This window comes from Neolamprologus multifasciatus, chromosome 5 (assembly GCF_963576455.1).
Source record: "Neolamprologus multifasciatus chromosome 5, fNeoMul1.2, whole genome shotgun sequence".
NCBI classification, from domain to species: Eukaryota; Metazoa; Chordata; class Actinopteri; order Cichliformes; family Cichlidae; genus Neolamprologus; species Neolamprologus multifasciatus.
The window spans coordinates 11,079,307-11,100,803 of record NC_140443.1 but is presented as its reverse complement, the minus strand read 5'-3'; the positions used below and the strand labels follow the sequence as shown (position 1 = coordinate 11,100,803).

Below are 21,497 nucleotides of genomic sequence, written 5' to 3'. Positions count from 1 at the left end.
GGCTCTTTTATGGGTAAAATCTATTATCATATATATGTATGTTTTATATAATGACAATTGGTTGCTTCCAAAACAACTATCAATCTAAAGGCATCAACTCTGGGATATTATCATTGTCATTTTTCTCATTTTTGATACAGGAAATCCTTCTATCACATTAAAGTACCTTACTGCTCATAAATTAAGAAAATGCAATAATTTACATATTGCTGTTTTGCTGTTACAAGGAGACATATGAAGGCATCAGTCTATTGTTTAAAAAAAAAAAAGTATAGCAACATCTTCAAAAGTGGACATGTTTATACTGTCACTGTCATGACACCATCCACCTCACAACCTGTGGAGATTCATGCTCATGTAGCAGTCTGTATCATCTATGCCTGTTGCATCCAAAAACACCGTCCGTTACACTTGTATGGACGTGGTTTTAAGATTTAGTGAAATGTGGAAACCCCTCTGCAGGCGGAGTCCCTGCCTGTAAGCCAGTCCCTGCAGCGCTCACTTTGTCTCTTATGTAAGTTCACATCAAAAATTAATGAATGCAGTGCAGCTTTGAGAAGCTCAGGCCTATATTTAAGATATGGATGCTCTCTGCTCTGCAGAGCCTCAGTGATTGTGGTTATAATAGATCCATTGGCCTTTATCATTTTTTCATATCCCTGCTGGCAAAAAAAAGAGGTCATCCCACTGTAATAAAGAACTGCTGAACTATGACTGCATGCTATCCATTTTATTCAATTGTAAAATATTTAAACAGGAAATCCTCACTCAGGCAGCAGTACCCATGAGCTGCAGATAAATTACAAAATACGCCACGAATTGGAGGTTAACAAACTAAAATGATGAATAACATGAGAGCTGAAGCTCTTGAAAAGGGCTCAAATGTTCTATTTCTGTTTCTAGTGTGTCTCACAAAGGGAGTCTTTGTGGTTGACTTGCATGCTCATGGTTGGGGTTAGTGTAATATTTGCATTAGCTCACATTTTTATTTGAAATGGAATCAAATAACAAGATACACTCAAATGTACCAAAAAGTGCATTTCATCTCATGGACACTTGAGGCTGGTTCCAAAAGTGATTCAATCCCCATAGACTCCTGTGTCTCCCAGCTTTGAAAAGAACATGTTGATGAATTCATTAAACTGAATTTCAACACCATGTTTGTTAGGGCTGCCATGATTAGTTGACTAGTCACGATTACATCGACTATCAAAATCGTCAATCACAAATTTAATAGTCGACGCCTCATTTAAAGCCTTGTAAGATCCTGAAAGACACAGGAATAAATAGTAGGATTTCAGAGTGTAATAACGGACTGAAAAAGATAATGGCAGCACTGACTGCACAAGGATGCCAGCTGCCGTTAAACCCCGAAGAAGAAGAAGCAACTCCGGTATCATAGCTGTGTCCAAATTCAGGAACCGCATCCTTCGGAGGCAGCATTTGAAGGCCAATTACGTTACAGCGACGTGACGAAGCCTGTCCAAATTCGAAGACTTCTGCAAATGCACCCGACAAATGCATCCTACTTTTCCCCTGATTTGAAGGATGGGTCGGGCGTATGACCAAACCTATCCCAGAATTCATAGCACAGCTCAGCCAATTCCAGTTTCCAACAATGGCGGTAGCTACTTACAGTAGTTTTAATATTACTTTTATTACTCTTTCTAGGTCACAAAATAAACTTTTAACAAGTTTTCAGGAAATAATGTAGCTGTGTAAAGTTCAAATATCTGTTCGGTTCGGTCACATATTTGTGAAAGTGCTCCGACGTTTTCGGAGACATATGTTAGGATAGCTAGCTGGGGTTCAAGGCTCACTAGAGCCGGTGAGAACAGCGGACTCCCGGTAAGTCGTTTTCAAACCCCCTGCGGTCTTTCGCTACTCAGGTTAAACATGATATATAAGTCACTTGGATAACTTAAAAATGTTATTGTTTGGCTTTTTCAGTGTTTTATTTGTTCCTGAGTAAATCGGTTTGGCTGAGATCAAAGTCACAGGTTTCACACAGCTGAATAAACGTCAAACAGAAAACTGATTAAACAGAAGTGTGAGATAGTAGAGAGTTTACTCCGGTGTCCTGTTATATTTTAGATAGCAAGGAGCAGACGGAAGCTGATAATTTTTGTGCTCAAACCTTTTTTTCCAAATTTGGTCACTTTTGGCTCCAAAAACAAAATAGTGGTGCCCAAAACTAACATTGGGGAATGCACTTTGAAAAGTGCAGTAACCAGTGAACTACATGCTTATTTATTTATTTTTTATTCATTTATTTTTTTCCCTTCAATCATTTAAATGTTTTCTGATCCACTCCAAGATATACTGGACAAGCTCATTTTGAGAAGGTCTGCAGGTTTTTTTTTACTTTCTTCTAAAAATAATATCAAATGGATTAAAAAACATTTGGTTTCTTTAAGAAAAAACTGTTTGAATTCTGGAGGCACTGAAATACTCTGAAATACAAAGTTGAGATGCACTGCAAGTAATTTAATGGCGAAAAAACCAAAAAGTAGGCTAAATAAAATGTACGTTATGCAGAATCTATCATGAGCCTCACATTGGTGATAATTTGGTCTTTGTTTCAATCCAACTCACTTGCGCCAGCAGCATGTGCAGGACATGGAAATATCAGACCTGTTCTTGTATGTTCAAGTGCAGGTAACCATAGCAACAGTACTGAAGCTTAAGGCTTCTTAGCGTTAGACTGGTGAAACTAGTCCAGTGGTAGAGATGACGGATTAAAGTGACTACAAACACTCTTCAAAGCATGAAGGAGGATTCAGCACAGTCGATCTTTGTTCCTCTGATCAGCGAACATGACAGAAGACATAATAATGGACTCACAGTTGTCCAGAGAGAGCAAGAGGATGCCGCATTTTTCTTCTGAGGGCCAGACTGAATTGGATATAATAAACGAAGCGCCACACATTAAATGACTAAACAGACACATGAACACATACAGTCCTGAAATATGTTAAAATCCCCACGTTTTTGCAGACATAACAAACGTGGGGATTTTACGCCTGGTAAAAAAAAAATCAAGAATTTTCAGTAAGAAACCTTTTGATTTTTCAGTGTCTACAATTCATATCAATGCTTAATGTATTTAAGGATAATTTTATTCATGATTATGATTTAATTAAAATACATTTTTTAGCCTCTGTTTTAAATTTTGTTGGTAACTTGGATTTTCAATACGTTGCAGTACCACCACAAGTATTACTGAGCTTAGCGTATGTTTACTATTTAATAACTCTTTTTGGGGGCGGGGAGATACAATGTCTTCCATATGCTATATTACTAGTCACCCAAATATATTTTTCATTTTTTTTTTTTTTTTTTAACATCCGTGATCAGTTTACTATTGGACAATCCCTTCTGTTATATTGAATGTTCATTCACTAGCTAGCTAGCTCCCATCTTGCGTTTACCTGTAGAGTTATCAGGTCACAGCTGTGGTGGTACCAAGACTCTCATCCCATGGTTCAACAGACTCTAGCTCCCAATATCTTGGACTGCAGTCCTTGTTTTTTCTTGGATATCGATTGTGACCAACTAACAAGGGTCATTCTAACCTGAACCTGCAGCATGCAGAGAACTGGTTGGCTATACAGAGGTCACTGAGGGCAGGAATTACAGCTGCAAACTGGAGTTCAAGGCATTAGAGTTTGCCTGCCAGATGAAACGTTGCAAAAAGACAGCTGATACCTGTTATTTATTATCACGAAGTATTGTATTTATTAATGTGTTTTGAAGGCTTGGGTGTACCTGCTTTCGCATGCTCCCTGCCCCAAGCTAAAGCTTTTTACATTTTTTTATTTTATTTTGGGGACATGTTAAATTCTCCCTTCAGGATGTCGGGGGCCGGCAGCTGGTCCACAGACCATATTTTGGCCATGTGTGAGTCTAGTATTGGATGGGAGTCTGCCTCCAGGCTCCACCTCACTGCAGTGGGTTCACTGTCCACCTGCTTTATGGAAATATCCACACAGATGACATGGAGGCGTCAGCAGGATTGATGATTGTAACTGGACCGTCTGAGAGTGTCCTCCTGACACACACTTACATAACGCCTGCGTGTGGATGTGTGAGTGTGTGTGCTGCTTGGCAGGTGTTTAGTGGGTGGAGATGTGGGTGTTTGTGCATTTATGATAGACAGGAAGGTTTGAGCAGCAGGAGGAACATTCAGAAACAGCATTTTTGTCAACACACTTGAAATGAACTCAACCAAAGAGTCAGTCTCAGTAGTTGGCAGAGTTCCTGAGATGTGATGAGCATTGCTATTTTATCAAATCTGCTCATCCAATGTAATTATGTTCAGCTTTCATCACTTTAAAGTAACTAAAGTTATGAGTCAAATATTAAATTCGGATTGGTAATCACCTTTGTTTGTGCATTACAGTTTATATTAGTGCCCTAATAAACATCGGCAGCCTGTAGCCTGAACCAGAAAATTAGATGAGCAGGAGATGCTATGAAGTGTTGATTAAATATGAATCAGATTCAAATAATGGAGGTCCTGATTCACACTGTGAAGCTGATAAGAAATTTATATTATACCCTTAGAAGTTAAACTGGGTGGTTCTCCTGATATTTATCTGATACGAAACAGTGCTCAGTGTCAGAGTCATGTTTCTGTTTGGCTGTAGAGACAGTTTTCACTGGACAACAACCAAAACTGTAATTTTAGCTGTTATGGAATCAACATGAATTATCTGCTGCATGTTGAAGCTGCTGCTTTTGATGTTTGTCATGTTAATCAACAACCTCAGCGAGGGTCACAGCAGCTAAAATTAAGATGCCGCTACCCGCTGTGCATGCTTTTATTTTCTAATGGTTTAGTAATAAAAACATAAATGATTTGTGATAAAAGGTTCATTTAAAGTCTGGAGTCAGAGCTGTTAGCTGCTAACAAATGCAGGATATATTTCACTAAACTCTTTTATGTGGTGAACTTCCGGCAGCCTGGATAGTTAGAGGTTTTCATGGGCAGTATGTGAGTAGAAGACTACTAATCGAGGCCATGATTGCTTCTCCAGTGACCTGGGTTTTATTTTTCCTACATCATCCCTCACTATGCACAATGCACAAAAACTCAAAGTTAAACTAACCCTTAGACTGTCAATAATCTGTTTGTTAACCATTAATAATTTGCTTTGCTGCAGACGTGAGTGAGGGAACGTTTTCAGTTTGAGTTGGGGATGATCATAGTGACTAATTAACTAGTTGAGTTTTTTTTTTTTTAAAGAAAAAAGTAAGAAAGAAACAAAACTAGAAATTTAGCTGAATCTCAATTTTTTTCCTGACATGCACCATGCAGTAGAATTGTTTAGAATTAAATAACAGCTCCATCTGTGCACAATCTGAGGTGACAAATTAAGTTAAAGATAAAAATAAAGGACTTTGTGTCTTTGGAGGTAAACTGTTGATTATCAGCCTAATTAAAAGTTACAAAAGGCACTGCATTTTCTGTATTATTCGCAGCCAAGATTCCCACCAACATCGAGCTTTGTCCTGGTTTCCAAGTCCTAGTCCACACAAAACAGCTGTAATCACAGCAACATACAGCAGAATGAGACGTGGTTTAGAAGCAACATCGAAGAAGAAGTTGCAGTATAAATAAGGATTTCTTTTGCTGACTCATTCAGTCTGTCCCTTACTCCTGAAAGACTGGGGATTGTACTGTGGGTTTATGGCATAAATATTTGTAGGCAGTCAGTCTAATTATTTCCAATCTACATTATGTGGCGACAATGATTAGATTCAATCTGGGTAATAAATATTTTTAATTGTCTGCCACCAGCTTTTACCTTTCTCTGCTGTTTGCCGCACCGGTGATCCATTTGAATTCCAATTCCTTTTCATTGTTTGTTATTTATTCATTATTCTGACAGTGCTCATGGTTTGAGTTTGCTTTTTGTCGTGTTTTGTAAGCTGAAATTCAGAAAGCAGCACATACTCGTATTTTTTCTGGCTCTGGGACATGAAAAGGTTGTCCTTCCACCCACAAAGGCTGTGATTGGCTATTTGTTTTTCCATCCATGGAAACGCTTATCGATTAGCACAAAAAGAGACCTGTTGGGAGCACTGAAAAAAAAAAAATCAGATATGTGGACAATGACTCAGTGGTTCAAATCAGGCTGCTGTTTGGCATATGTAGCTACGATAATGCTGGCCCACATGTAGCTGTTTGACATTGATGTACTGTACACGTGTGTACTAAATGTTTGTGTGTCTCACAGGATATATACAATTAAAAAAAAAAAAAAAAAAAAAAAATCTGAGCAAATCTAATGTACATCTATCTGTCTTGGTGCTCTCACTTTAACATTTCTCACCTCACAAAGGTGAAGCTGCTGCTAAGACACACTCAGGCGTGTGTGTGTGTGCGTGCGTGTGTGTGTGTGTGTGCGTGCGTGTGTGTTAATCCTGATGAAGCCATTCTTGCAGAGAGGTGTTGAAGCTTGTTGTGAATGTGATGAGCTGCAGTGAGCCAGGCTGTGTGAGTCTGTGTGACTGTATTAGCATACATGGATAAGTGTGAGTGTGTTTTTTTGCTCTGTGGGTTGTTACAGTTGATGTCAGGTGATGCTGGATAACTATGCTGTTGCTATGAGGATAAGTTATATTCACAACAGTTGGTTCATTTAGTAGAAAATTATACACCAACTATTTGAATTATGCTTTTATAAAAAAAAAAAAAAAAAATTTCAATCAGAAACGGCAAAAATGTTTCTGTTTTAAAATGTGAGAATTTGCTGCTTTTCCTTGTCTACCTTAGAGCAACTTGAATATTTCAGATTTTGGACTGTTGTTCAGACAGAAAATGAAATTTTGCTGGCGCTGCTTTGTGCTCTAGAGAATTCCGGTTGCCAGTTCTCAGTTTTGTAATCTTTTGTAGACGAAACACTTGTTGCAAAAATAATCAGCAAATTAATTGATGATAAGAGCAATCCGAGACCTCTGTTAAGAATGAAAATTCCCTTAACAGAAGGAATCAAGATCCAGAAGGATATTTGGATCAAGACTAGTTTTGGATATTTTTCTTGAAAATCAAGACAATTCTTCCAATATCCTGAGGTGATATATAGTTTTAAACCTGTCTCACAATGGTTAATAAAAAAAAGGAAAACAGAATAACCCTAAAAAAACCCAAACAAACAGAAGGCAGCCCTAATGAATCTAAACATGAATGACTATAATGAGTCTGTGCCTTTCATGACTGTTGACTAATGTAACTTTGCTAACAAAAAGACAAGCACAATAGTCACCTAACTCTAGTTGCAATTATAAATACACTTTCATATACATTTTCTGGATATCACACAGAGATTTTATAGATCTAAAATAGAGATTAAAATGGAGCTTATTTGCTGTAAATGACCTTCTTTAGTCCTATTGCTCCTAATTCAGAGGACTCAGACAGCTGTAAAAGCTGCTCGTGCATCCTCTTCCTGTGTGCTCACTATTTAAAAAAGGTTAAACCATCATCGACTCTGGCAGAGTGATAAGAAAGGCCGACTCTCCAGCTGGAGTGGCTACAGTCCTGTTTACACTGGTTCCAATAGAGGCAGGTACAAGAGCCACTCCCTTCCTGAAAGCTTCATAATGCTCACCTTTAGATGTTGTATATTAAACAGACTGCGGTAATCTGACTCAGCTCCTTGGCCAAGCAGCTGTGTAATTCAGGTTAGTGTCTGTGAAGAGTGCGCAGTCCACTCTTGTTTGGGTGTGCATGTATTCAAGAGGGGCAGCCTACTTGGCAGCCCTCTGCTACATGTTACCAACTGATAAAGACGAGGGAATAAAAAGACCGAAGCCACAGGAGAAAGTGTCTGTCCAAGACCAGAGAGGTTTGAACCAGCTAAAAAGAAATCCAAGTGAAATGACTCAGAGGTAAATAATTTAATCTGTTTAGTTGTGTTTTTCCTGAAATTTGTATTTGCTCTTATTCCCAAAGGGAAATCATCAGGATGGGCAGAAATGGCTGGAAATAGGAGGAATTTGAACAGGCTTCTGTTAAGGATGGTGACGCAGAGTCATTGCCTTAAAAATGTGCAGAACAATAGTGCTTTTGTGCATACCATAGATGGTATAAAAGGGGGATGTGAAATCTGTTTTTTTTTTTGTTTTTTTTAATTGATGGCATTGGGCGACTCCTCTGGTTTGTAAAAGACTTACTGTTTTATAGAAATCTATGGGGAATAAGCTGTTGGCTCCCCTGTCCTTTAACCCCAGTAAACGCTTTCCTGATGCTCATTTGTTTGAAGTACAGTTCTGTAGGTTATATTGTATTGGTTAGGAAAGCAAGCAAATAGCCTTCTGGGTCTTCAAGGCCAAAACAACAAACAGCCCCCCACCCACACCTATCCACTTTTTCTAGAAAGAAGAGAAACACCGAGCTGCAGGTTTAAAAACAAAACAAAACAAAGCAAAACTATAAAACCTAGGCTCCCTGGCTAGCCACAAAAGAGGAGAGAAAGTGTTTAAATACTGTCAGAAAACTCCCGCCAAGCTTGCAGCCAGATTTATTCAAACACAAAAGAAAGCATACTGAGGTTTTACAGGTTTGCCACAAGTCTGTTTCAAAGGACAGATTTCTAGTGAAACTAAACACAACTAATCCTAGCAACCACACAGAGAGCCCAAATGGCAAGGAGTGCTTTGTCGGGGGCTAGATGTGCACTTTCACTACTGACCAGAATGCTGTTCAGCTGCAGCACGTAGAGAGAGAGAGGGAGAAAGTCTATGTTTCAATAAAAGGCTAAAGAGATGCAAGAGATATAACAATGTCTCACACAACAGTCCGCATTCTGCTTGACTTGGAAAATGCTGAACCTCTGTATACGTCTGTAGAAAACCCACAGGATTTTTCCACTCAGGTGGCTGAAACAAAGTGTGCGTGACGACCAGGCTTGAGGTGAAGGTGATGTGGGCCTGGTTTTTTAAGTGACAAACAAACACACACAAAATGTTTAACACTGAAAAATATTTTTATACGCAACTTTTCTGTAGTAAAACGTCATCATGCATTTGTGACAAAGTGTGTGGAAGTCAGTCATACAAAATACTTTGAGGTAGGCATCAGACTCTTCCTCCATCTCCTTCTCTCTTAATTATTATTGTCATTTATTTTATTTTTTTAAAATCTGGTACTTCATGACTTCAGAGGAGCTTCTTAAAATTTCAGATGTATAGGAAGATTCTGTTCTCAGAGACGGTCCGAAAAAAGGCACCAGTCAGAGGAAGAAGTGAGCAGATGGAGGGTACATGGAGAGCCAACAGGAAGTGAAGGCTCGTGGTTTCCTCATGTTGTGTTGGCAACAGTCAAAATTTCACTTCCCTCTACTTACACTCCCAACAGGTGCTGTTTCTGTGTGTCTGTTTCCTCCCTTTATTTGACATGTTGCTTTTTGACCTCAGAAACTTTTTAAAAATTCAAAACAGTGTTGGTGTTGGTGCTTGAACCATTTTATTTTTCTCCATAAAATGAGCAGAGGTGGAGTATATTTCTTTCTTTTTCCCCCCACCACCAGACTTCTGTCTTTCTCTGTCATCTAATCCTTTGAAGCTCCACTGGAGGCTGAGTACTGTAAAAGATTTGGTGGAAATATCAGTGTAACCTACATAGTTCCTTATCAGATTTGTTCTCTCATGAATGCAGTTGGAGCATCGGCTGCATCATTTTAAAGACTCACAGAGAAGAACAATTGGTTTTTGGCCATTAGCATGATATATATGTTGCCACATTTTGTTAATTATGTGGTTTGTTCCCCTTGGAAAAAAACACCTCATTAACCACTGGATAATTTTACAGAATTTTAACATATGAGTCATCTTATTGCAGAGCGAGTTTTACTGTTAAAGGGTACTTTGAACACTGCTGGTGTCAGTACCATTGTTTAATGGGCCAGCAACATCCATTTTATTATTTGTTTTAATGAAGGCATTGTTAGGGATGCATTAAGGTATGTTAGTGGTAACATTTAAATTGCGTATTGATTGACATCAAATGAATGCAATTCACATCATATATGGTAAATTTAGATCAATATTGTGCACCCTGTTTATGTTTTTAACCTTCAAGTGACCATTTGGAGTCCAACTCATATTTATGTGCTGCTGCAATATTTTTTATATTTGTTACTCATTATGTTCACATTTCTACTGGAAATGGCCCGCTAATGTGGCAAGGATAAAGCTAAACTGTGCTGGAAATGTTTTATGTTTATTTTTTGAACTTTGATTTTGATGTCATTTTCCACTTCTTATCACTACTTTGCAATTGTTTGCAGTGATCCATGGGTGAAAGACCTTTCAAGGATATTTGAACAACGTTTGCAGCCCAATTACCCAAAGACTATGTCCCTGCAATGCATCCCAGTTAATCCAGCCAAGTGTGGCAAAAAGATTAGAGTTTTATACAAGAGGTGTCCAACCCTGCCTAAAATAAACAGAGCCTTCTTTTATACCTTAAATTTAGTGAATGTATAACCTCAGCACCGCATATCCGATGTGGGGACGAGATGAGGGTCACTATAGTTTAGGCGGTGTGGCCATGGTCTGGTTTTACATGAGCTGTTTTAGGATGTGGGTGGACTGCACTGTTCTGTGGGGGAATCCCTGCCAGTAGTCAGTTCGGTTCATGTTCAGACTGCAGACGCTGCAAAGAGTCCCCGCTGTGGTTTGTTTTCTATCCTCCTGTCAATGTGTTGTTGAGCTGACCGGGAGCTCTGCCAGCAGGGAACTCTGCTACGTACACATCTCCTCTGCCTACCTGGTGGGAATCCCACTCAGGCCTCATTCCTGTTCCCGGTCTGTGACTGGTGCAGAGGATCGGTGGAATGCAATGTTTGTTTTGGAGAGCTGGGCGTAGCTCTCACAATCAGCACGCAGGCATTCATCACAGCGTGCACGCACAGACACGCAGGGCTCCGATCTGAACGCATACACTGCCATCACAGCCAAGATGCTCCAAACTGGGACAAGATGAAATCTGTTAAAACATAAAACACATCAGAGAGGAACAGGGACCCGCTCGCTCCTCTGCTGTTTGGGAAAGCAGAATAAATAAGTAAATAAATTCAAAGGCTGAATTTATTCTCAGCTGTTCCATTTCTGTTTCTTCATCTCCGGCTGTTGTTAACAACTCGGTGACTTTCTGACTCTGAGGACCAGAAACTGCTCTGGAGGTCTGGTCCAGTGACCTGCCTGTGCGTTTTTGTGTTTTCCACAGTTTGACTCTGAGTCCAGTGAGCGAGGCCTTTGGGCTCAGCTGTGTAAGATCATGTGCTCAATAAAACCGAAGTGGCTTTTCATTTCAAAGTACACCAGGAAAAAAAAAAACCAAAAACAGGAGAGGCACAGAACATTGTCCACACAGAACATTCTGTGCATGCTTTCATGTGACTCTGTGTCATATTCTTGGATTCTGCTTTCACACACAGAATCTTCAAAATGGAGAAATTTAGCTTTTTCAACACTATGGGGAAAAAAGTATATGAGTCCTTAGAACTGGTTGTAAAATAACTGCAGATTTGGTGGTTTCGTCTGTAGCTCCTCACCTCTAGAGGCTGAAGTGTCCTTGGACATGATATTAATCACATAGTTTCCTGGTCTGTGTGTGTATTGGCAGTGAAATAAATTTAATTATCTTTGCATTTAAGTGCGTTTGGCTTTGGAAATGTTTACGTGGCAATAACAGATGAACTTGAAGTAGCTGGCAGCTGATACGGAGTTATTTGAAGTACACATACTGATGGGAGTTCCACTGAAGGTGGTACGCATATGATTAGCTGAATAACTGGTTAGTTGCCAGGCAAAAGAACACTATCCTGAGACTAGTGAATTAAACACACTTGGAGGCCTGTAATAATTCTGACACTGAGTGTTATACAGATGGCGATGCCTTTGTGAAGCAGGCAAGTTTTAGTGAAAGCTGATTCAAAAACTGCAGCAGAATAATGCATTTTTCATTCATGATTTAAATGATGATCTCTGTGGTGATTTTTTTTTTAATTAATTTATTTATTTTTACCTGCACTGATATCAGTGCGTGTGTGTCATTAACTTACTTAATAGGTATTTTGGTTTTGAGTGTCTTTGAACTGGTTCTCTAATTTTTTTTATTTTTTTTTCCTTTCTGCAAATTCATAATTTTCTGTACACTCAGTCCACATTCATTTGATAGGAGCCACCATATAAAGTCATAAAGTAGTCATAAAGTCAAAATGACAAGGGGAACACAATTTGTGTATAGCTTTTGCCACACTTAGTATTTGTTTGTTTTTTGTTTTTATTGAATTGTTTGATGTTTTTTTTACTTGTTTGTCCAAAGATTATTGCTAAATGAGTTTTTTTAATAATGAAAGTTACTTTAGAAGCCTAAGCTCTACACAGGGTAACAAGTTCACTCAGTACCAAACCACACCCATAACTGTAAGACCAGTACTTGTGATTAGATGAACTTGAATCCTGTTTAGATTAAGCAATCCAGGCATAAGAGTGCCAGGATAGTGCTCAGGTCCAATGCACAGTTTGCAGTACTAAATGGAACTTTGGGGGGGAATGCAAAATGGGAGCGGTCAGTGTACTTTCAATACAAGCGTGAGGAGATCATTCAATAGAGTCCTTGTTGTCTCGGATGAAGGAACAAATATGTCTGAGTGGCCCTAATCAGTAATGTATGTGCATGGGAAATGGTGTTAGCTGATTTTGTTGATTCATTGATGCAGGTCTGTACTATGATGGCCGTTTGGTTCAGGTATGCACCCTGAGTCATATCCACGACTATGATCATGTATTCATTCTTTATTCATTCATTGATACAAACATGCATTTTAATACATGCATTAGGCATTTAAGTGGATTTCACATCAGCCTGACAGAGAAAACTCAACATTCTTTGGCTTTTAGAGTTTAAAGCAATCTATCAAGACTGTCAAAGTTAATGCTATTGCACTGACGCACTCAATTAAGGCTGACTATTTATTATTTGTCAGATTTTTGTCATTATCTTCTTCTTATTATTATTATTCTCCTTCTTCTGCCTAAAATTCAGATCCATGGATCTTATAGCTTTTGGGAAACTCTAAAATAGCTTTTATCAGGATATTAACATAAACAATTAAAATCTGTTTCTAGTTTCCAGCTGTCTACATTTTCCTTACAATATTTTCTGCAATCTCTGCAAAGCTATTTTACACAGAAATAGGGACACTGGCACATTCATAATTTTTTTTCAGGAATTTTCTAGTGGATTTTAAGCACTTTGTTTCCTTCTGCTTACTGTATCTAAGTCAGTCTGGCCCTCTGAGGGAAAAAATGTTGCCAACACTGCCGTGGATACTCGTCCTGAACACTCGAGACAGAAACATGTTTCCTTGGTCACATTCCTCTTGTGAATTTGACCCTGTCACACATTCAGCTGCTCCCCGATTGGACTGTTAGATACACTCCTCCCATCCACTGGTATGAATGGCAGCTTGTGTTTTCTGTGTTCAGACACTCTCCACTCTGTCAGCCCGAACAGTTATTTTTCACAAAACCCAGGAATGTTTGGTGTCACATTGTCCAGCTGGTTTTCAGCCCAACAAACAGCAGACTGTGAGGGGTTTTTTTTTACGCTCTGCTCTCAGTCACAAGATGCTCCACCAACAGTCAGCTGAGGCTGAGTAATGTGCTGCTTCACTGATGAGGGCTGAAAGAGGCTGATGGGTTTGTTATAGAATAGGGGGGAAAAAAAGTATAATTAAATGCTTGGACCCCAGAATTTGCGTTTTGCTTTTATTGTGTTGAAATATTGCAAAACTGTTGCCCAGTTTTGGAGATATCGGCTGTAGAGATGTCTGCCTTTCTCTATAATATACTGGGATCAGATGGCTCTTTATTTGCAGTAAGGGAAAAAAAAACATGTTCACAGTTCATATAGGAACTCGTTTCTTTCTATCCCACCCACCGAATGTAATGCTGTGAAGAACAACGCCTCCATTTACTCGTGAAGAGAGACTCGTGACAGAATACCATAAATGCTTTAAGACACTAAACTGTGCCCCTCAGCTGCCTCTCGAACATGTTTCTCACCCCGTGGATGGACTCCAGCTCTGTCATCTTGAGAACTGTAGCTGGCGACTAAAGTCCTTGTTTTGCTCTGAGCTCAGTGTAGTGGTCCCAGCTCCCCACCTACTCCAGGTTGCGGTGAAAGTGGCCCCTCCAGCTCCAGCTCCGGGAGGCTCTCTAGCATGCTACCGTCGCCAATTTGGAGTATGTCTGACTGTGGGATAAGGCACAACAAAAACAACCCGAGCAACCTGCAGAGAACCATTAGACAGGAGGGAACTTTTTTGCTTTGGTGTGAATTACAGAGAAGAAAGTAGGTCATTTTGATTTGGGGATGAAGCTGTTAAGCTGTTTTTAAACATGAACTCGAGTACTGAGTTGCCAAACAACAAGTTTTCCTCTGACTTGTTGTTTCCAAATTTTCCCCACAGCTGATAACATCACTGTTAGGTCCAGTCCAGAAGTAAACAAGCTGGCTGCTAACAAAACTGTTCCATGAATACCACTAAAAAAACAATCTAAGTGGAGGCAAACATCCCTGTGAGGGGGCTGAAATCTCTTAAAACAAAGGGTTGGTTTCTCATCTATGGGCTTTATATTCCCATCAGATGCCTGATGTCAGCAGGGTTCGGCTGAAGTGACCATTTAGTCCACATTGACTCGAGCCTCAAAGTTAACATCAGACATTTTGCTGGACAAAAATAGTTTAACAGTAAGTTCCACGAGGAATAAACGGAAAGAAAAATGTATTGTTTTTATTGACTGAGTGATTGATTTTTTTTTTATTTCCTAGCCCACAGCAGCTCTATATGCCCACAACCACACTGGAAAGCGCAATCTGAAACTAAAGGCCTTAATACATCAGTGTTGTGTATACGTTTTCTACGTTTGGGATTTATACATGCTGCCTGTGGAAATTATACTTGTTATGCACTTCAATTTGAGACACTTTGCTTTGGAGAGACATGTTTTTACACACTCTTAACTCATCTGCATTATTAAGATCCATTTGCTGGAGTCTCAACTTCTTAAGGTTATTTTAAGATTTTTATCTCCATTCCCCTTGTAGATAAAATAGGTAAAGTTTTATAAACTTTTGAATTAACAGACTGTCTGTGTTGCAACTCTGACCTACTGTATGGTCATGAGATCTTGGAAATGAACTAAAGAATAAGACTGATTACAAGCGACTGAAATGAGCTTCTCCTAGAAGGTAGCTGGGCTGGCCTTAGAGAGAGACGTTGGAATAGGGCTGCTGCTCCTCCGTGTTGCAAGGAGCCAGTCAAGGTGGTTCTGGCATCTGGTTAGAATACCTCTAGAGCCTCTCTCTTTTGAAGATTTTCAGGCACCCATAACTGACCCATAACCTGCTGGACTGATTGTATGTATGTATGTATGTATATATATATATATATATATATATATATATATATATATATATATATATATATATATATATATATATTATCTGGCCTGGGAATACCTCAGGATCTCATAAGGAACTGGAAGAAGTTGTAGGGGAGAAGGATGACTGGAACATCCTCCTTAGCATGCTGCCACCACAAATCAACTTTGGATAAGTGGAAGATATTGATTAGACAAATGGAAGTTACACAATTGAATAGAGAGGAGACTGTGTTGTTCTCTGTACTCTGATGTGGTATTTAAATCAATATTTATTTCTGTGTCTTCCAATTGAAATTTGTCGCTTGCAAGCTTTTTTCTATTTGGGTTTGCGTTGCCAATAGGAACAGTACTGTGACATGCTGGAGATATGAAAAAGTTCCTATGATGTAAAAGGTTACTGACCCAAGTTGTAAAAATCTGCAGTGCTGCTCAGTTTCCCTGCAAGAAAGTGTTACCATTAATTTTAATATCCTCTATTTCTTATAAAGGAAGCTGCATTTGCATTATTGTGATGCAAAAACCCCTGCACAAGATGCTTTGATAAGACTGGTGTGAGTTTCAACTGTTGTCTGGTCTGCTGGCTCTTCAGTCGTGCATGTTATGAGAAATTGAAACTGGCCCCTATTTTAAAAGAGACAGAACTGGAAGACTGATAAACTAGGGTTGTGTCGATGGAGGATGATCTACAGGTCAGATGATCGTCAGAGGGGATTCAAGGGGATTTTTTTCCAACTCGTCTTGTCAGCGTATTAATTTAATGTCATCATTATAATTAGATTGATAATAAATCTAATCAGCCACGCTAGTTTCATGTTAGCATGCTGGCATGTAACCGACATGGTTATGTGCAAGTTAATGCTCGCAAATCTTCACACTTTGAAATGAATGTATGTGTATCTGGAGCGAATATACTCATTTCTCATCATAGAGTAAGGAAAAACTTTAACTTGTGTTTAAAACTTAGTGGCCTCTTTTCATTCTTTTTCACAGGGCTTTGTGTTTGCTGGTGAAAAGAATCAGCTGTGGAGGAAACCAGCGAAGGACAAACAGGTGGGACACATTAACCCTCTCGAGGCAGGCGTTGCAGATTTGCAACAGTTAAAAACTAACAACCTGATTACCTCACATACATATTTTATGAGGTTTTTTTTTACTCAGAAGTACCACTGCAGGACTTGGTTGTGCATTAGCAACAAAAAGTTTAATTTGAGCCTGAGAGGGTTAAAAGGAGACTGTGAGGGAGTCAAAAAGAGCCAAACAAATATGATGGTCTGGTATCTTTTTAGCTGTTTAATTGAATCTGGGTGGAGCACATAAGTTGATATTTCAGGGAAATGGTTGAGAATTCGACACACGTGTCAGGATGGGCATGCATACTCTTTTGTAATGGTTGTTACAAAGAAGTGTTTTGTTAGCCATTTGAAAATTCATGATAACAAGTCATTTTTTAAGCATCAATTAGATTTGCACTTTTTGAATGATATTAGAGTCTCATCATCGTTGGCTGCATAGAAATCCTGAGCTTAGGAGTAATATTTTTACATTATTTTCAGACACTGGTGCTTATATTTTTCCACAATAGCTCCATCATGTCTGGTGTTTTTTAAATTCTTGTTTACATGTTTTGGTTTTTTTTTTGTCTAAACTGAGACCAAGTTGGACATTTAAATTCCCCATTGTTCAAAAACATGCACATAAAAAAAAAAGAGTATGTTTCCCCAAACTGAAAAATTGTGGCCATTTAGAAAATTCAATGCCTTAAGTTAAAGATTCAAAAGTGAGAAGCATAAAAACTTTGCTGCACTGCCATCTGTGGTCATTAGCTGTGGTATCCAATGATTATGGTATGTAGTCTTTGTCAACATACTTGAAGTAGGAAGTAAACACTCAAAGATCTTGTAAACACTCTTACACTCTCAGCAGTGTTGTATTGTGTGTTTGTGTGTGCGTGTGTGTGTGTGTGTGTGTGTGTTAAGGGTAAAGGTTAGTCATGATGTACTTTTGACTCTTGGAATACCCAAATGGAAAACATTTTTAAAAGGAACACTGTGATGTCAAAATGAAAACATGACACTTCACTTGAAAGGCAACATCTTTCTGTTTCTGAGAATTTGACCATTTTCCATGTGGGGAAAATAAAAACTAACCTTAACCCGTAACCAATGACCTGGCAGGTGTTAAAATGTTAACCGCGCAGTGTTAAACTCATCCAGTGATTATCTACTTATTAGCAATGACACTGGAGTTAATAAATGTCTGTTGGACTACAGAGAAGATCTCCCAGCCCAAATAGAAACGGAGAATAACTGGCAGCATTGAGAAGCTGTAACACTGGTGTCAATGAATTTTAGTGGAGAAGAGACATTATCATGTGTGTTGGCTCTGCTGCCTTAAGAGGTCTACTCAGCTGGCTATTAGCCGCATTCAATGGTGCTGATGACTAAGAGCTGAGTGCAGGCTCTTATGGGGTTTTGCTGTGTTTCTGTGTTAATATGCAGTCAGCTGTGCGAGTGATGGCCTGAAAATGAGACTGATGGCAGGTTGTGAAACAAAGTAGGAAGGAAAGAAAGTGATTGCGGTGCTAACATTTCCCTCTTGATAAGCGACAGATACACAGTGACTTGTAGCTGTAGCTGTTTATCCAGAACAGGAAGCTGCTGTCGTCGCGGAGTGTTCTAATTGCGGTGGGTTTGTAGGCTTTTGGCCTCTCGATATGTTTTAAAAGAATGTGTATGTGTTGAGACTGACACAGAACTGATCTCTGTCGTTTGAAACCATCGAGATTAGGTGCTTCACACAGCTGTTTGTGAATGACTTGCACAGTAAAGGCTAGTACTTCATGTATACATGTGAAGCAGCCCAGTGAGTCAGACAGGCTTTCACTGACATATTCATTTATTCATGTGTTTATTCATTCAGGTGCTGCATGTTCTCGTATACATTCAACCTGCTTCAACTTTTCTGCTGACAAAGATTTCTCCATTTTTAAACATTTTCTGTTGGCTGAATTTTATTTTTCAGAAAGATGCAAAGAAACTGAATTACATTCACAGTAGACCCAGCTGTTAAAAGAAGAAAGAAATATTTCAAGATCCACTAAGGTTTTGTTTGTTTGTTTTTTAACAAATGTTTCATCTACTGAAGCATAGGCATATTTTAATGAATATAACAGGAAAAGACATACACTGTATTGCCAAAGGGATTCACTCACCTATCCATGTCATTGAATTCAGGTCTCAGAAACTCAGCTACAAAGTGGTAGGCGATATAAAATCGCAGAGCAGGGTCAGCGGATGCTGACGAGCATAGTGCACAGAGGTCAGCAACTTTCTGTAGATCCCTACAGACCTCCAAACTTCATGTTGCATTCAGATTAGATCAAGAACAGTATGTAGAGAGCTTCATGGAATGGGTTTTCATGGCCAAGCAGCTGTATCCAAGCCTTACATCACCAAGCACAATCCAAAGCTTTGGTTGCAGTGGTGCTTTAGACCACTGCATCTGTCTGAGGTAATTGGAGGGTCTTCACTGCATTCTTTTACTAAGTTCCAGTAAATGGAGCTCTTAATACTTCAGCATACCAAGGCATTTTGGATAGTTTCATGCTCCTAACTTTGAAGGATAAATTTGAGGATGGCCCCTTCGTGTTCCAACGTGACTGTGCACCAGTCCACAAAGCAAGGGCCATAAAGACATGGATGAGTGAGTTTGCTGTGAAAGAAATTGACTGGCCTGCACAGAGTCCCAACTTCAAGCCGACAAAACACCTTTGGGATGAATTAGAGCGGAGACTAGAGAGGACATCTTGACCAGTATCCTTGTCTGACCTCACAAATGCGATTTTGGAAGCCCATAGACATGTACTCGTAAAACTTGTGAAAACTTTTCCCTGGAGAGTTGATGCTGTTATAGCTGCAAATGGTGGGTTGACATCATTTAAACCCTATGGATTAAAAATTAGATTAGATTAGAGATTAGATGAAACTTTATTAATCCCTCGGGTGGGTTCCTCCGGGAAATTTAGTTTCCAGTAGCAAAGCACCGAAAAAAGTTGCATGTTACAGATACATTAAGGGGAATGAGAGTAAGGATATAAGCATAAATACACCATATATACACATATATAGATACAGAATATACAATATGGATAAATAGGATTGCTCATTTGAGTGAGTATATTGCACAGTGATTATTGCACAGTCGAATATAAGAAAAAAAAGACAAAACAAAAATGGGATGTCACTCAAGTTCATATGCATGGGAAGGCAGGCGAGCGAGTACTTTTGGCCTTATAGTGTGTATCTCTGTCAGTCATAGCATATCCAAATGTTGGCTTTAGTAGAGTCAGACTTATTACCAAGTCTCTACAAAACTTGTATTAAATCACAAGTATATAGTGCATATGCAGTATATACTGTATATATTGCTCACATAACACAATAACTGCATCTCAAACTAATATAAACTAAGTGGTACTATTTAAAACAGGAAATGTGCTTTATTAGCAAGGCTCCTTCCGATTGTCAAACACATCAATCTTAATAATTTAGTATATTATAAAATATTACATTTTGGCACTAAATCACAACAAAAGTCACCTCAAGGCACTTTATTTTGTACTGTAAAGACCTTACAATAATAAAGAGAGAACCCAAGCAATCAAACGACTCCCTATAAGCAAGCACTGGTGACAGTGGGAAGAAAAAAAACCTCTGGCAGAACCAGGCTCAGGGAGGGCCGACACTCTGCCAAGACAGGTCGAGGGTGAGAAAGACATTTGATGTTAAAGGCAAACTCAAAATAAGCCCTAGATAAGGGTTTTGTTTTTTTTTCCCAATACGGAGAGCGCATCAGAGAGGGGCTAAAGTGCACAGTTGTGAAGGAAAGGGTTGCACTGGAGAACGAGACCACCAATATTAGTTTTATCTTTAATATCTTGTTTTCTAATTGTAATTGGAAAAATAACTGGCACGAGGAGTTGAATTTTAAGTGGAGTGTTAATGGCAGTTTTCCCATATCCAAGCGTGTTAAATGATGCGGTTCGACATGTGTGATGTCTCTCGTCAGGATGTTTGTTGTCTGCTGCTGTCATATTTTTAGCTGCTTCTTCTTCTTCATTTACCTCTTGAGGAAAATGCTGCCATGTCCCACTCGGTGCGACCTGCTTATCAACGTGCTGCAGACAACAGCTGTTATCTAACATGTTGGAGACGCACTCCATGTCTCATTGGCATGCCTTGGCTTTCACTCTCACACATCAACATAGACTCATGCACTGTAAATTCCTTTTGTGATGTTCTTTAAGAAGGAGAAACATGTTTGTTTTTTTTTAGGGGTGGGGGGGTGGGGGGGTTCATCTTTATTGAACATTAATATCAACAGTGAAAGAGAAAGAGAATCTATATCCACTGCATAGCTTATACAAATCAATTATTCAGGCTGGCTTTTTCTTGGATACAAATCTTTCAAAAATGGTCCCCAAACTCTCAGTCTTCGAGAATATATGTAATTCTTTGTAGCGGAAAGTTTGTCTTATCCAGTGTGGAACATTTGGCCTGTGAGATTTTGCCCTCAAAACAATACAATTAGCATTTAAGAGATGGAGATTCATCAGCAGTTTGTTTATTTGTTCTTAATTTAATTCTGTCCCTCTGGCTGCCAAAAAAAACGCTCTGGTTCAAGACTCATTTCTTTTCTGTATATTTTTATTATATTGGTTTAACTTGGCCCAAATCACAGATGTTCTGATTTAGCAGTTATAGCGTATTCACAGTCCAAGTGTGAATCACAGCACAGACTGATTTCCACTTTATTTTCTCTTTCTAATTGTTATTTAAAGTTTTTTATGCACCTTTGTTCCTCTTCTTGTGAAACCTCATCAGTCACGGACCACACAACTCCACATTTATCTGGGAATTCTCCACATTCCGCTCTCGCACTTTTGTTCGATGTTTGTGGTAACTTTAACATATCTGCGCTGAACTGACTGCTAACATTTACTGAAATTACCAAGGCTTCCAAATCTAAATGAT

General features: G+C 39.0%; 1 protein-coding gene across 3 annotated transcripts in view; it reads left to right on the top strand.

Moving 5' to 3' along the window:
* Positions 1-21,497, top strand: part of LOC146518108 (plasma membrane calcium-transporting ATPase 1-like) — a 128,246-nt gene that overhangs the window by 9,310 nt on the left and 97,439 nt on the right. For all 3 annotated transcript variants that reach the window (XM_085161173.1, XM_085161171.1, XM_085161172.1), the window contains exon 2: positions 16,456-16,515. The gene's annotated coding sequence lies outside the window, so the exon portion shown is untranslated. The remainder of the gene's footprint in view (positions 1-16,455; positions 16,516-21,497) is intronic.